Source organism: Amblyomma maculatum, chromosome 10 (genome assembly GCF_055883805.1).
Source record: "Amblyomma maculatum isolate TAMU_Amacu chromosome 10, ASM5588380v1, whole genome shotgun sequence".
Taxonomy (NCBI): Eukaryota; Metazoa; Arthropoda; class Arachnida; order Ixodida; family Ixodidae; genus Amblyomma; species Amblyomma maculatum.
Genome location: NC_139353.1, coordinates 106943761 through 106957882, shown reverse-complemented (window position 1 = coordinate 106957882; position 14122 = coordinate 106943761).

The following is a 14122-nucleotide window of genomic DNA, read 5'->3' as shown; positions in this document are numbered from 1 at the left end:
AGAAAAACTATTCAATAGAGAGGACAATCAGATACTTGCGCGATAGCTCTTTTGTTCTGTTAACCGCGGACAAGGAGAGTTGCTTTGCTGTGCTTTTAATGAGTGGCTTCAAGCAGAAAGGAAATGAAATGGGTTTGTATCTATTTATTGTCGAAAGGTTCGCCTCGCACAAGCTAGATTAAAGGCAAATTGTACAAGATTCTTAATTTGGAAGCGCTTGTATCAGTGAAAGAGAATTCTGAAATCTGAGCCCAATGTGTTCTTCAGCGCAAAAACATACATTATGCATGCCTTTACGCGCAATTGGTTTCAGGTAATACCACATTTCAAAAGTTCTTGGGGATTTTTCTGCAGAAAAACTTTTTTATAACCATTGTCGATATTTATCTCAATTTATTTTTATTCGTTCAGCACGATAACGTGGTACTGGAGCGTGCAAAAAAGGCAACAAAAACGTCGGCAACAGTAGCAGTGGCCACGGCGCCTCTTTTAGTTGCGCTGTGGCTCAGTAATTTTAAGAAATCAGGCAATATAGACATGCAAAATACCAAGAAATCGTATCGGAAGGTTTGCAAGTAATAGAGACATTCAGCCTTCACATATTCGTTTTTGCCTCTGACGGACACTTTCCGCCATCATAACTGACATCGCAACAAAAAAGAATACAATATGACGTTCGGATGTGCACGACATAATACAAGTAAGATATTTGAAACTAAAGCTGAAATAGAGAAGATTTATACAAGTCACTGCAATAATCATTCTTTAGCTATGAAAAAAAGATGGGGATGGATATCTGAGGAACACATTTTGTTCAAAATACGCAGTAGCCGAGGATAAATTAATCACAGTCCATATTTCGTGTGGCTTATAGGAGTGTACCAGGGTGGGAAGCGACGAAGTTTTCTTTTACTGGTTGCAATATTCTGGTGTATATCTCCATTTCCTTTAAGTACTGAAGCACCAGCATGTATTCATACAGCCGTTGTAAATGGCACAATATTGAGTTCGGCAAATATATCTGTAGCATGGGAGTCATTTAAAAAGCTAGCTACAACGAAGGGCTTTCTTCTGCAACGTTTGTTGTGTTTAGATTATATTTGCTTCGTTTGTGGTTTCCCATGCCAACTCGGCGTGAGTAACATGACTAGAGAAAAGTAAGGTATATATTGGCTGTTTGATAATCTGAGGTAAGACATTCCTAAAAGTATTTACAGCTCCGCATGTTTTCAGAGTTCCCTTTAGTTGCTCCACGTGAGTGCCCCAGGATAGGCATGCATTTAATCTTACTCCCATATAGTTAATGCAATTTGCACAGCGTATGTCTCTGTTGCCTAGAACTAATTCTGGTAGAGATTGTACAGCCTTATGTTTAGTTCTAAACAAAAGTTTTTAGTCCTTTCTGCATTTATAATAAGCAAGTTAGTTATGCTCTATCCATGCAATCCTTTGAGTCCGAACTTGCCGTCGCAGGGCAGTTCTTGGGGCGTGAATGAAGTGTCAAAGAGTGTATTAACATCGCCGTATATGACGCATGTTCTGTCTGGGTTGACGAGGATGCTGTCGTTTGTGTATAGCTTAAAAAGTAGCGGCCCAACAACACTGCCGTGCGGTACAGCTGCATTATTTGGAAGAAGGGTTGATTGTGTCTTTTTTATTGCTACGGGTTCAAGCCCGTCACAGAGATAACCTTTTATTAGGTTAAGTGTGGTTCCTCGGAAGCCGCATTGCTCTAGTTTTGTTGAAATGTTCATCCTATGAAAGCATTGAAATAAATCGATTTAATTTCCAAGTGTTAGTAAGTTTGACTGAAAACCTGGCAATATTACTTCCTTCTACACAACTAAAGCATGAGCCATTGATCTTGCACGAGGAAAATCATTATGAGCTTTATACAATATTGCAGACTCTTCGCAAAACGAGATAATTCGTGAATGAATTAGCTTTTCTATGTCTTTACAAACGATGAGGAGGACTGATATTGACCTATATTTTGAAATAATGTTTTATAACCACTTTTGTATAGGACAGTCATACTTGCGATTTCGAGTCACTAAGGAAAACCTTAAGAAGATAAGCAGTTGCTGCAGATGAAGGTTATTACGGGTACTAGCTTGTCTAGGACATATTTCACTGGTCTGGACTGTAAGCGTTCAACTTAAGTATAATTTGTATTGCAAATAATTTGGTAGGATAAGAATACTTGTGACTAAAAACTGCATTTGGTGCCGGCATGCAGCTTGTTCCTAACTACGATCCGCCCGTTTGTGGAAGGGAAGGAAATAATTCGTTAAACAATTCTGCATTTTCGCCATTCTTTTCTACTGCAGGCTTCGTATAACGTTATTCAGGGTTGCTCCTCAGTACATTTTCTTTGCTTCCATGTTTAGCCTGGTCACAATGCATTCGTAGCAGAAAAAGACTATTAAGGTGCGGCTTATTTCTCACACGATTTCTATTAACTGTTGCAAACGCCAGCGGCCGGCGTTCGCCTGCTAACGGGTCGGCGGCGGCGAACCCGTTAGAGCCCAACGAGACTGATGGCTGGGGCAGAAAGAGCTGGGTTTATTGTGTGGCTTGGGTTTTTATACCAAGCGAAAGAAAAAGAAGAACGAAAGGAACGCTGCAAGCAGAGGCTGCCAGGACGCTTGGTGATGACGAGCAGAGCGGAGGCGGGCACACGTGGCGCTGCCGAAGCATTTAGCAGTTCGCAGCATCCCCCTTTTCTTGGAATCCATATCTTACTACGGGCCTCCTGACACGTGTACCCTCGATGTCGCTGGCTGTGAGAGCCTCCGTTCTCTCTAGCTCCACGTCTGAGTGATCCGCAGGTACTCCAGGGCAAGCAGGGGGAGTTGAAGCAGCAATGGGTGCATCGGTGCTCCTTCTGCGGAGCTGGTCCATGTGACGGTGAACAACCCCGTTGTCTGTCTCCACTTTCACGACACGCGAGCCCGTGGTTTCCTTGACCTTGCCCGGCGTCCATTTCTCGCCTCTGCTATAGTTGCGGATGTATACCGGATCGCCTGGGGCAAAGCTCCAGCCGGCGTCTTCCCGTGACTGGGCCTGGTCGACTGTCTTGCACCTGGGCGGGAAGCACATATCTAGTCTCGTGCGCAATCTGTACCCGAGCAACATTTCGGATGGCGAGCGCCCTGAGGGTAGCGGCGTGCTTCTATAGCTGCACAATATTCTTGCCAGGGCCTTCGTTATATCCCCTTCTGAGCACCTTTTAAGTCCATCTTTAATGGTTCGTACAGCGCGTTCAGCCAAACCATTGCTTTGTGGGTGATACGGCGGTGTTCGAATGTGTGTCACGCCATTCCGCTCCATAAATTGGGCAAATTCCCAACCGATAAAAGCCGTCCCATTGCTAGAGACAACTGTGCGGGGTAGATCAAACTGACTGAAAATTGTCCGGAGGGCCTTGACTGTGGTGCAGGAAGTGGCGTTGGATAGGGGTATGGCCTCAATCCACTTGCTATGCGAGTCTACGATGACCAGGATCATCTTGTTTTGAATTGGTCCCGCAAAATCAATGTGCAACCGCGACCATCTTTCCTGCGTCTCTGGCCAGCTAACAGGTGCGTGGGTAGGCGGCATTGGAAGCGCTTGAACGCAGGTTTGACACCCAGCAGCCAACCGTTTATTATCTGTGTCGAGACTGGGCCACCAGAAAGTAGACCGCGCAACGGTCTTCATGGAGGAAGCCCTTTGGTGTGCTGCTTGTAATAACTTCAAAAATCTTCCTCTGGCTGCTACCGGAATCACAACACGGTGGCCCCAGTAGAGCAGGTTCTGACTAACGGACAGCTCGTGTCGCCTTTTCGAGTATTCCGCCATCTCCCTCCCTTCCATAACCAAGTGCCTCGGCCAACCCTCCAAGACACACCTACAGACCTTCGAAAGCACTGCGTCTGCTTGCGTGAGCACTTGCAACTCCTTTAGGGGCACGGCAGGCTGGTCCCAGGCGTCCAAGGTCAACACGTACTCTGCCTCGTCCTCCGAATCCTCGGGAACCTGCTTAGATGGTAGCGGTAGGCGGCTTAAGGCATCCGCGACGAACATGTGCTTACCAGGCTTGTACTGTAACTTATACTTGTATGCGCCAAAAAGAATGGCCCATCTCTGTATTCGAGCAGCTGCCATGACGGACGTTTGCCTGTCATGCTTTAAGAGACCCAACAAGGGCTTATGGTCTGTAATGAGCGTGAACTCCCGCCCGAGTAGATAGTCTCGAAAACGCTGCACACCGAAAACTAAAGCCAGGGCCTCCCGCTCAATGTGAGAATAATTCCTTTCAGCGGCGTTTAACGAGCGCGAGCGAAATCCGATCGGACGATGTTCGCCATCTATGCGATGGGAAAGCGTGGCCCCAACACCATAGGGTGATGCATCGCATTCTAAAAATAGCTCTTGTTGCGGGTCGAAGTGCGTGAGCACCGGGGCCGTGGACAGCGCCTCCTTCGCTAAGGAAAATGCATCTTCTTCCTTCGAACTCCACACCCACTTAACACACTTTTCGAGCAGCCGGTACAGGGGGGCTAGCAACATAGCCATGTCAGGCAAAAACTTGTTGTAGAACGTTACCATGCCCAGAAACGAGCGCAGCTCGCTCACATTTTGGGGGGAGGGGGCTGATTTGATGGCATCAACAGCTTTTTCAGTCGGATGCAGTCCGTCCGCATCAATACGGTGACCGAGATAAGTGACAGACGTCTCGTGAAATCGACACTTGTCAGCACGCAGCTTGATGCGATGCTCACGAAAGCGCTGAAGAACCGCCCTGAGGTGATTGCTTTCGCCATCGTGGTTTTCCGCAATCAGAACGTCATCGAGGTATGCTTGTACCCCGACCAAGCCTTGCAGAACAGTTTCTATACGCCTCTGGAATATGGCCGGTGCAGAAGCAATTCCAAAAGGCAAGCGATTGAAACAAAACAACCCTTTGTGGGTGTTGATTACGGCCAACTGGCGGGATTCTTCGTCTAGCTCAATCTGATTGTAGGCATCCCTCAAGTCCAAAACGCTGAATCGCTGCCCTCCTCCCAACTGAGCAAAAATATCATCTATAACTGGCAGCGGGTACTGTTCCATTTCACACATTAAGTTCAGCGTAACCTTAAAATCTCCACATATGCGCACTCGCCCATATTTCTTGAGAACTGGTACAATAGGTGTGGCCCCTTCTGCGTGAGTGACCGGTGATATGTCAGCTGCCACAAGCCTGTCCAATTCCCCTGAAACTTTATCGCGTAGAGCGTAAGGTACTTTTCTTGCCTTGCAGAACTTCGGCTGTGCTTGTGGCTTGACCTGCAGGTGCACTGGTGGACCTATCATGCTTCCCAGGGCCTCCGTGAATAAGTCTGCGTAGTCCTCCAGAACGGCAGTCTGTACAGCAGGGGACAAGCTGCGGTCCTGTGGCGAACGCAGAACATGTAGCACAGCTGCTTCTTTGGTTTCGAGTTTCTGCAGCAAATCCCGGCCACAAAGTAGGGGTCCTTCGCAATCTAAGACGATGAGGTTGCAATCGACAGCTGCAGTCTTATAGCGCACCCGCATAGGCAACACTCCGAGTACCAGCAGTTTCCCCAGATAGCAAGACAATTTAATCGTCGGTTTCTGCAACTCTGGCCATTGATTACTGTGTGCTTCGTAGGTTGTCCTAGGAATGACACACACTGGCGATCCGGTATCTACATCCATTAACAGCTTGATGCCATTCCAGATGAGAGTCTTTCTAATTGGTGGCACCAACAGTTCGTTTGTAGTCACTGACCATAGCTGGGCTGCACTAGTTTCGCTATCGCTCTCTGTATGCGCTGTGACGTTCACCGAATGGTTTCTTTCCTTTCGGCACATTCGAGCCAAGTGGCCTTGTGTGCCACAACTGTAACAGCGTCGGTGACGCACCGAGCAGGCGGCATTATCATGACCACTGTTTCCACAACGCTCGCACTGCTTGTCACTCGCGTTCCGCTTCGCGCGCCAACGCCGCGGCATCTTTAATGCTAGCAAGTCAGAGGAGGCTTCTTCGTGGCTTATCTTCTGCGAATCAAGCTCTGCATGCTCGGATGCTTTTGCAAGTGCTGTCGCTTCAGCTAAGGTAAGATCTTTTTTTGCTAGCAATTGTTTTTGCAAGTTCTTCGAACGGACGCCACATACGATGCGGTCTCTCAACATCCTGTCGAGCATTGTTGCAAAGTTGCAGTTCTGAGCAATTCGTCGTATTTCGACAATAAAATCTTGTACTGACTCCCCTTCGTGCTGTTGCCGGTGAAAGAACTTGAAGCTTTCGGAAATCTCGTTCGGCGTAGGGTCGTAGTACTTGCTTAACTTGTCTACTACTGACTGATAGCTCAAAGAGTTTGGCTTCTGTGGGGCGACTTGTCCGCAAAGAATATTAATGGTTCTTGACCCAAGCGCGGCGACTAGCAAGGCTCTTTTCTTGGCATCGTCAGTTACTTGGTTAGCTTCGAAATAGGCTTCAACTTTGACGAGGTACGATTGCCACTTATCTTTCACGTCGTCGAACTCAGGCAGGTGGTGGCCCATGGCTGCAGGAAGGTCCGAGGCCTGGATACTATCGACAGACCCTTGTGTTATGGGAATCCTCGTCGCCACTGTTGCAAACGCCAGCGGCCGGCGTTCGCCTGCCAACGGGTCGGCGGCGGCGAACCCGTTAGAGCCCAACAAGACTGATGGCTGGGGAGAAAGAGCTGGGTTTATTGTGTGGCTTGGGTTTTTATACCAAGCCAAAGAAAAAGAACGAAAGGAACGCTGCAAGCAGAGGCTGCCGTGACGCTTGGTGATGACGAGCAGAGCGGAGGCGGGCACACGTGGCGCTGCCGAAGCATTTAGCAGTTCGCAGCGTTAACCAACTACTAGATTTTAACCTTCTAGACTTTTGCAGATCACTTTTTAGAGCGCAGCTCTTTGGCGGCTATTCCTGGGTTTCGCGTCGGCGTTGTCAGCCTCCTAACCAGTTCCGACCCCTTTCAGCCCCCCCATCCCGGTTCGAGCCAGCGCTTCGGCAACCGGAGCCTCGCAGGAAGAGGGGGGGGGGTACACTCAGCGGCGAACGATTGGGGCAGGAGCGCGCGCAGCAACCGGAGAACACGAGGAAAGGAGGTGGGGGGAGGGTCGCCGGAGGCAGCACTTCCAGTGACCTGATGCCGCTAGCTAGTCAAGAAGACGTGCTGCGTAGAACACCGTCGCTGTGATGCAGAAAGAGGAGGATGTCCCCCCCCCCCTCTTCATGCCTGACGGCGAGGGTGCTCTGCGGTTGCCGAAACGCCGCGGCTCGCTATCAGCGGATCCCGGTGAGTGCATCCCGCTCTTACTCGCTTCACTCGCTAGCGGCGTCATAGAGAAAGAGATTGGTAAAGAGCGGTCACTCGGCGAAAACTGGCCCCGGGAAATGACGCGCGACTTTTTGCGCTGCCGCCGATTGATGGATGGCGGCACCAACGTGCGCATGCTCGGACGCGCGCGCGACGGCACTAGCTGCAGCGGTAGCCCGCCGGAGCAGACGACAAGAAAATGTCAAAGGGCGCGGTTGTGAGCTCGTGCCTCGCCGTGCTTGTGCGGCACAGACCTCTCGTGGACTGCTGCGCAGAACGACAGCGGTTGGAAACGACGGGAAGGTGAGCAACGTTTTTTGCTTAACTACGCTGCATTTCGAACAGTTTACGCTGACCATGTCGGCCGGTGCCAATAAGTTTCGCAGCTCGTGAACAGGCGCGCCGGCTGTTCAGGCGCAGTTCATTACGCCGGAACTCTGGCGGTTCCCAACCACGGCGAGGTGTAATATGTTGTGTTCCCGGGAAGCAGCTTCATTTCGAACAGTTTAGCTCGTCACGCTTGACAAATTGGCATGTGAAGGCACCAAGGCACGCCGTTGCGCCAAAATGGCGTGTTCGCCGGCCGGTGCGGCCATGCTGACGCAGTTTGCCGAACGGCTATAGTTTTGCTAAGTGTCGCGTTTAGCAGAGCAACGGTAAAGTGAGAAACGTTTCATTCTTGACTTTCTTGTTAAACTACGCAGTATTTCAGGCAGTGTATGTCAGTGCGGCGGTCTGCGCTTCACAAAGACGCACGTGAAGGGCAGACAACAGGCATGACAAGGCGCTCGCCAATATGGCTCGCCGGCCGCGATGACATGTGACCTGGCGTGAGGTTTTGCGAACGGCTTGTTTTGCGTGGTGTCGCGTTGAACAGGGCAACCGCAAGGTGAAAAATGTTTCATTCTTGTAAAACTGCGAGGCATTTCGGGCAGTTTAGCTCAGCGCGGTGGTCTGCGCTTCACAAAGTCGCGTATGAAGGGCAAGCCAACATGACGTGCTCACCGGCCGCGGTTTTGCGAACGGCTACTTTTGCGTGGTGTCGCGTTACATTTAACGGGACAACGTTAAAGTGAAAAATGTTTTATGCGGCAAGCTTCATTGCTTCAGCTGTTCAGTGCTCTTGAGGAATATTGCTAGATTAGTGGCTGTTATTTCACGCTCTGTAGAAATGCATTTTCAGATACGTTAGGTTAGCCTGCATTTCCTGACATCTACGTTGCAAGAGCAGCTTTTGTATCAATTTTACGAATGACAGCGTTTCTGTTCTGGACCATAACTGCTGCTCACTAAGTTTTCAGTACCCACCCACATGCACAGATGTGTGCGCGGTGCAGTGGCCTTACATTTCATTGCAACCTTCTGCATCATGTTCATTCCTTTTCCAACAGCACTGCATGGACCCACGGACTGCAGCCGAAGCACGGCAGATGCGACGAGTGAATGGTGTGGCCTTCCTTCAAGCGACAGTACTCCTCTCTGCCCTGGACAATACAAGTTACCCTTGCTAAGGTAGCCACAACTGGGACTGTGTAGTTTATGTATAATGCCCGTTTTGTTACATATCATTTCCAATAATTCGGAAATCAACGTTATGCTATTTTTTTACTCTACCCAAGTGCTGTTTTTCACCTTGAGTGTTTTTATTCCTTATTGTGCACATCGCCTAATGTGTGTCAAGTATTGTCAATGCATCCGTCTACATCTGTTGCATCTCGTGTTTTATATGCAGCAAAATAAATTCATTTCACAAAGCACTTGGCGTCTTTTCTGCAATACTGTTTTGCAAAGGCTGTGGCGCAGCTGCGTTGATGGCCAGTTTAGAGAACTGGGAATCTATTTTTCCTGTTGTTATGCATGCTGAAAATAAATAGAAACACTAGCAGATTATTTAAAACCAAAATAATGCGCCTAAAGAGCAGGGAAGGGCGCAGCGCATGGCTAGCATTCAAATCGCGCGCCTTTCAGCAAGACCGGAAGTAGTTGCCGCCGGCCGCTTGGTGCACTACAGTCAAATGGGCCGCTGGGCCCTATGGGAGTGTCCGCTCTTTACCAATCTCTTTCTCTATGGCGGCATCAGTGAGTCGCTGCTGTCTGTTCGTCGCGCAACGTTCCTATGGACCCACGCGCTGCCTCCACCAACCTCCCGATAACTCAATTGCTCTCTTCATTTCTCCAACGACAAAGCTTCATTCATGACAGTCAAAAACTTGTTGGAGGAGTGTTCCTTAAAAGAATACGTATGAAAAATTAAAAAACAAATTTGTCTGTAGTTGTACATGCGTGTCTTGCTCGAAATTTTTGCCTCTATTTATCGAAAAGGTGAATCAGCTGATGAGCTGCACTCAAATTCCGCATTAGGAAGTAACGTAATCGTGGGCAATTTGTTTCCTTCGTTCTTATAAATTTTGCCATAAGGTTATATTTCTTTCGCATCATGCGTTAGCATTCTCTCGCAATTCATGGCTATTTGTCTTCGTGTTAGGTGTGGAAGTTTTAATCTCAAAGCATTCATCATACAGGCCTTCGAATTTAGAAAAAAAATTTAGTAGACGTCTTTAAGAGTATTTTTTTCTTACACATCGAGGCCAAGACATGATTGTTATTTTATTGCGAAAATTGTCTACCGTATTTGTGTTATATTTCGAAAGATGTGCATTCCATGTCTTCGATTCAACGCTATTCTCTAAACAATTTTCTATCTGGGTCAGTGATCGCTGATAACTTGCTTGACTGCTCCAGTGGATAAGTTGAGGGTGTCTGTGTTTGTGGTAGATTCAGCAAGTATAGATGATGAAGACTGTGTGATATGTGTGATGCAGTTTATCACATTTTGCCTACTGTTCCCTTGCAGCAAGTGCTGAAGGAAGCAAATACAGATACTTTTTTTGCTGGCTAAGAAGTCTGACGGTGTAATGAAAGCTTTTGATATATGACCAGGCATAGCTAATGAAAGCGTTTTCTATTGATATTAAAGTGATATTACAGATCTGTTTTATTCCATCCCTTATGACAAACTATTGAAGAGCATTAGTGACGAGACTGACAGCAATGGGCCGGTAGCATTTCGGCATGCTTATTGCATTGCAACAGATAACGTTTAATACCTACTACTTACATTAAATCTACCTATGACGAATAGACAGAGAATTTTTTTTTTCAAAAGAAAGCTAAATTCATTTGTTCATGCATAGCGGCATTACTCAGTGACATTTCGCAATTATTGATAGGGCGTTCGAAAAATGTCTCGTAGGTGCAAATGTTAAACTAGTGCTCAGTTTGTTGAGGATTTCCTTGATTTAGTTGATTGTGACCTGACAGGTTTAGCTAATCATTGAGGGGACCTTTGTTTTATTTTTTTTATTCTAACCTACAAGCGCCATTTCAGATTACTCACAAAGTGTCATTTAACGACCGTTTGATGTCTTATTAGATGGCATTGTATTTTACTACTGTTCATTGTTGCTGGTAGCTTCAGCCCAGAAGTAAACAACCATTACTTTCGTACAGCTCAACCCACTCGGATCTATTAAAAAGGAGCATAGTGGTTTCATGATTGAGCAACGCCATGAAAAAATCCGGCAGGCACATGCTTATCTGCAGTATTCCTGGTCAGGTGCATAATCTAGTTCAAGCAGAATAGCTTCTTTACGTTCTTGCTTCAGTATCAGAACAAATGTTCAAACAAGCTGAATATTGGCAAGACAGTTATCCAGCATGACACCGGGAGAATGTGGCAGTTATACCTTATATTCATGTTCTGTGTCATAGTTTGAAACGAATAGGAAAAAGAGCTGGTTTTGATGTGATGTTTTCGGTGCCCGTCAGATTGAGTGCCTCGGACTCACGCGTACATAAAATTAGAAAAAGTGAAAAATATACTCCTAGTTGCAAGAAACATCATAAGAGCAAGCATGTGCCCTACGAGAATTGTGTTGTTAGTCAATCCTGTTGTCGTGCGGTTGTTCGTCCATCGGCCAGTCCGGCCATTGTCTGAATGACAGGCTTAGGGAGCATAGCATTGATATTAAAAAAGCTACCCTTTACAGAGGTATTCGCGAATCTATTGTTTTCCACTATTGAAAAAAAGCCGATATTCACCATCTACAAAGTTAAAATAACAAGAGAGGTAATCGAGGCATCAGAAATTATCATGATCGGAGCGAAATTTGCCAGCAAATTGTCCATTTGTTTATGGGAAAAAAGCAAAATTATCTGCTTTCTTGTAATCTTTGGAGTTAAGAAAAGCTTCCATGCCAGTGTGGAATTGTTGACTTTCCTGCAACATGTCTGCATGTTCAGTTTTTCAGAGGTACCAGAGCATATACCAGAACAAATAATACAAATTACTTCCGGTTACTAAAATTACAGAAGCGCGTACTTCGGTTACTTGAAAGATATGTTGCACAACCACAAGACTTGTCAACAGGTCCCCTGTTTGCGTAGTACTCTTTACTAAGAGCTGATGAAGTTTATTATTTCAGGTTATTTCAGCATGTGCAAAAACATAGACTCCACGTAACTGGTAATTATGCCCATACACACACGCTCACCCTCCGCAGAGAAGTGCACAGAAAGCCTCGAACGCGCACAAATTGTAGTAAACAACATTTAGTTTACCAAATTCCACTCCTTTTGAATAAACTGCCACATGATGTCGATTTGAGCAAAAGAATGATGAAAAAAACTGTAAAAGCGCTGGTTATGGAGAAAGAAATTTGATACCAGTGACTTTTACTTGCCATTTTTGCATGGCCTCTGTAAAACCGTGATTTTTTTCCCTGTTTTGATATTACCTTTTTTTTACTTTTTTTGTCTGCACACTTCTGTCCAGATGGCTGAGCCTTGCGTCTGTGTTCATCTTTTTCTTTGTTGTTTTTTGTTTTTTGACACCTGCACGGCAATAAGTCTTGTATGCATTTGTATTATACCCATGACGAAAGGCTGCATTACAGAGAAGTGGGTTTGATTGAATTTTAAAATTGTCTCACGTAATGCTGCCGAATCTGTATGCGGAGAGAAAGCCTCGTCAGGCTAGCAGCCGTCAGCCTTCCCTTCGCGTTTTCCTGTATAGAAAAGAAACCAAATAAACTATCATAAACTATCATCATCATATATAGCGATGACATCCTGGTTCAGCGCAGTTCTTGCCCCATTCTCTAGTCTAGCCTAGTGTCATTACTCTGTACCACCAAAAGTCGTTAAGGAGGACTCGTGTTTTTGATACAACGTTAGAGCGGCCCCATCCAGTTCGATGAAAAAGTTTCAAAGTTTCGATGTATCTCCCAACTGGTAAGTACAGCAACCCCTTTGTACTGACCCCGCCTGTTCTACGGATATTTTCCCTATGCTCCACTGGCAATTGGCGGCAGTCGGGGCTTTTGGAAGCCTAGAGGAGGAGCAAATGATTGATTCTGGGCAATTGTCGTTGTTGAGGCGTCTTTGCAGGGTTCAGTGGGATCCGGCAGTACCCGTGATCAGGCGATAGCCCTTGGAGTCAGCAGCTGGCTCGGTGGGCTGTGGGCAGGTCTCCCAGGGCGACATAATAGGACTTTTCTAGGAGGAGTCTGAAACAAGGATGCCAGTAACTTCACCCAATCTTACTTGGGGATGAGAATGCTGTACACGACAATCGAAACGACCAGTGCTGGGTAGAAATAAACTTTTTTTATTACTTGCGCCCGCAAAGGAACTAAGAAACACGGCAGTCTAGATAGCAGTAATAGTGCTCGGCAATGGTAAGACTAGGAACGCCCGCTACACACATCAGGGCTCCATTTCATGTCGTCACAGAAGCATTTATAAAGGCGCCGAATATGATCAACACAACCGAGAACATTGTATAGATAGTATAGAAACAGACACGCTTGGCTGGGACCTTTCACGATACATCTGGGCGCACATTGCTCAACAAGTAAAAATGATCGCATCCTGTCTCGCGACAACGAGCATGAACAAAAAAAGTGAAAAGTCGTTCCGTGCGCGAAGTGATAAGGCCGCACGCTAGCGGCTGTTGAAAAATAACAAATAAAGCTTAAATTGTTTCTCAGAGTGCTACGCAGCACCATCTCCTAACTGGGTTAAATGAGCAGGATGCATATTCCTGCTGAAAGTCAAATTGAAAAATCAGTTGTCTCATTGAAGGTCTTCAAAACTTTGTTGCAGATATTGTGGCGTATGTTTTACGCTTATGTTAGAATCCTTACAGCTTTCCACGATTTTTTGTTTCAGCTATCGCAACGAGTGTTTTCCATGCATTCCACGTCCTTGTGCAATGTCCCCATGGGCCCAGAAGGTATTCAATTAAAATAAAAAAGTGCTTTTTTTGCTCTCGCAGCACAGGGGCCAGATCCCGCGACGGTTCCGTTCGGGAACTGGTTCCTTTCGCCGCTCCTAATTGGTTGCTGCGTCACGTCCGGCGTGACCCCCAAAACTTCCGGAGGCGGCTCCACGTTTTTCGCCTACGTCACGGAGCGGCACGGGGCGGGGCCACCGCTCCGAAAGGAACCGCTTTGCCGGCCGGCGCAGGAACCGCGACGAGTTGGGTCTGCTTCGAGATGGAACCGCTCTGCGCTCGCTGTGGCTCCTCATGGCCGTAGTCGAGCGACGGCGCGCGCCGCGCAGCTGCTTGAGTACGGCCGTGGTATCCTTTTTTTTTTTGTGTGTGTGTGTGTTTTTTTTGGGCAGCGCTTTGCGGGTTTAGTAAACTGACGCAGTAAAAAAAAAAAGAAAAACGAGACAACGCCTTCTACATGTCTCAGGAGGTTTTGCGGCAGCAC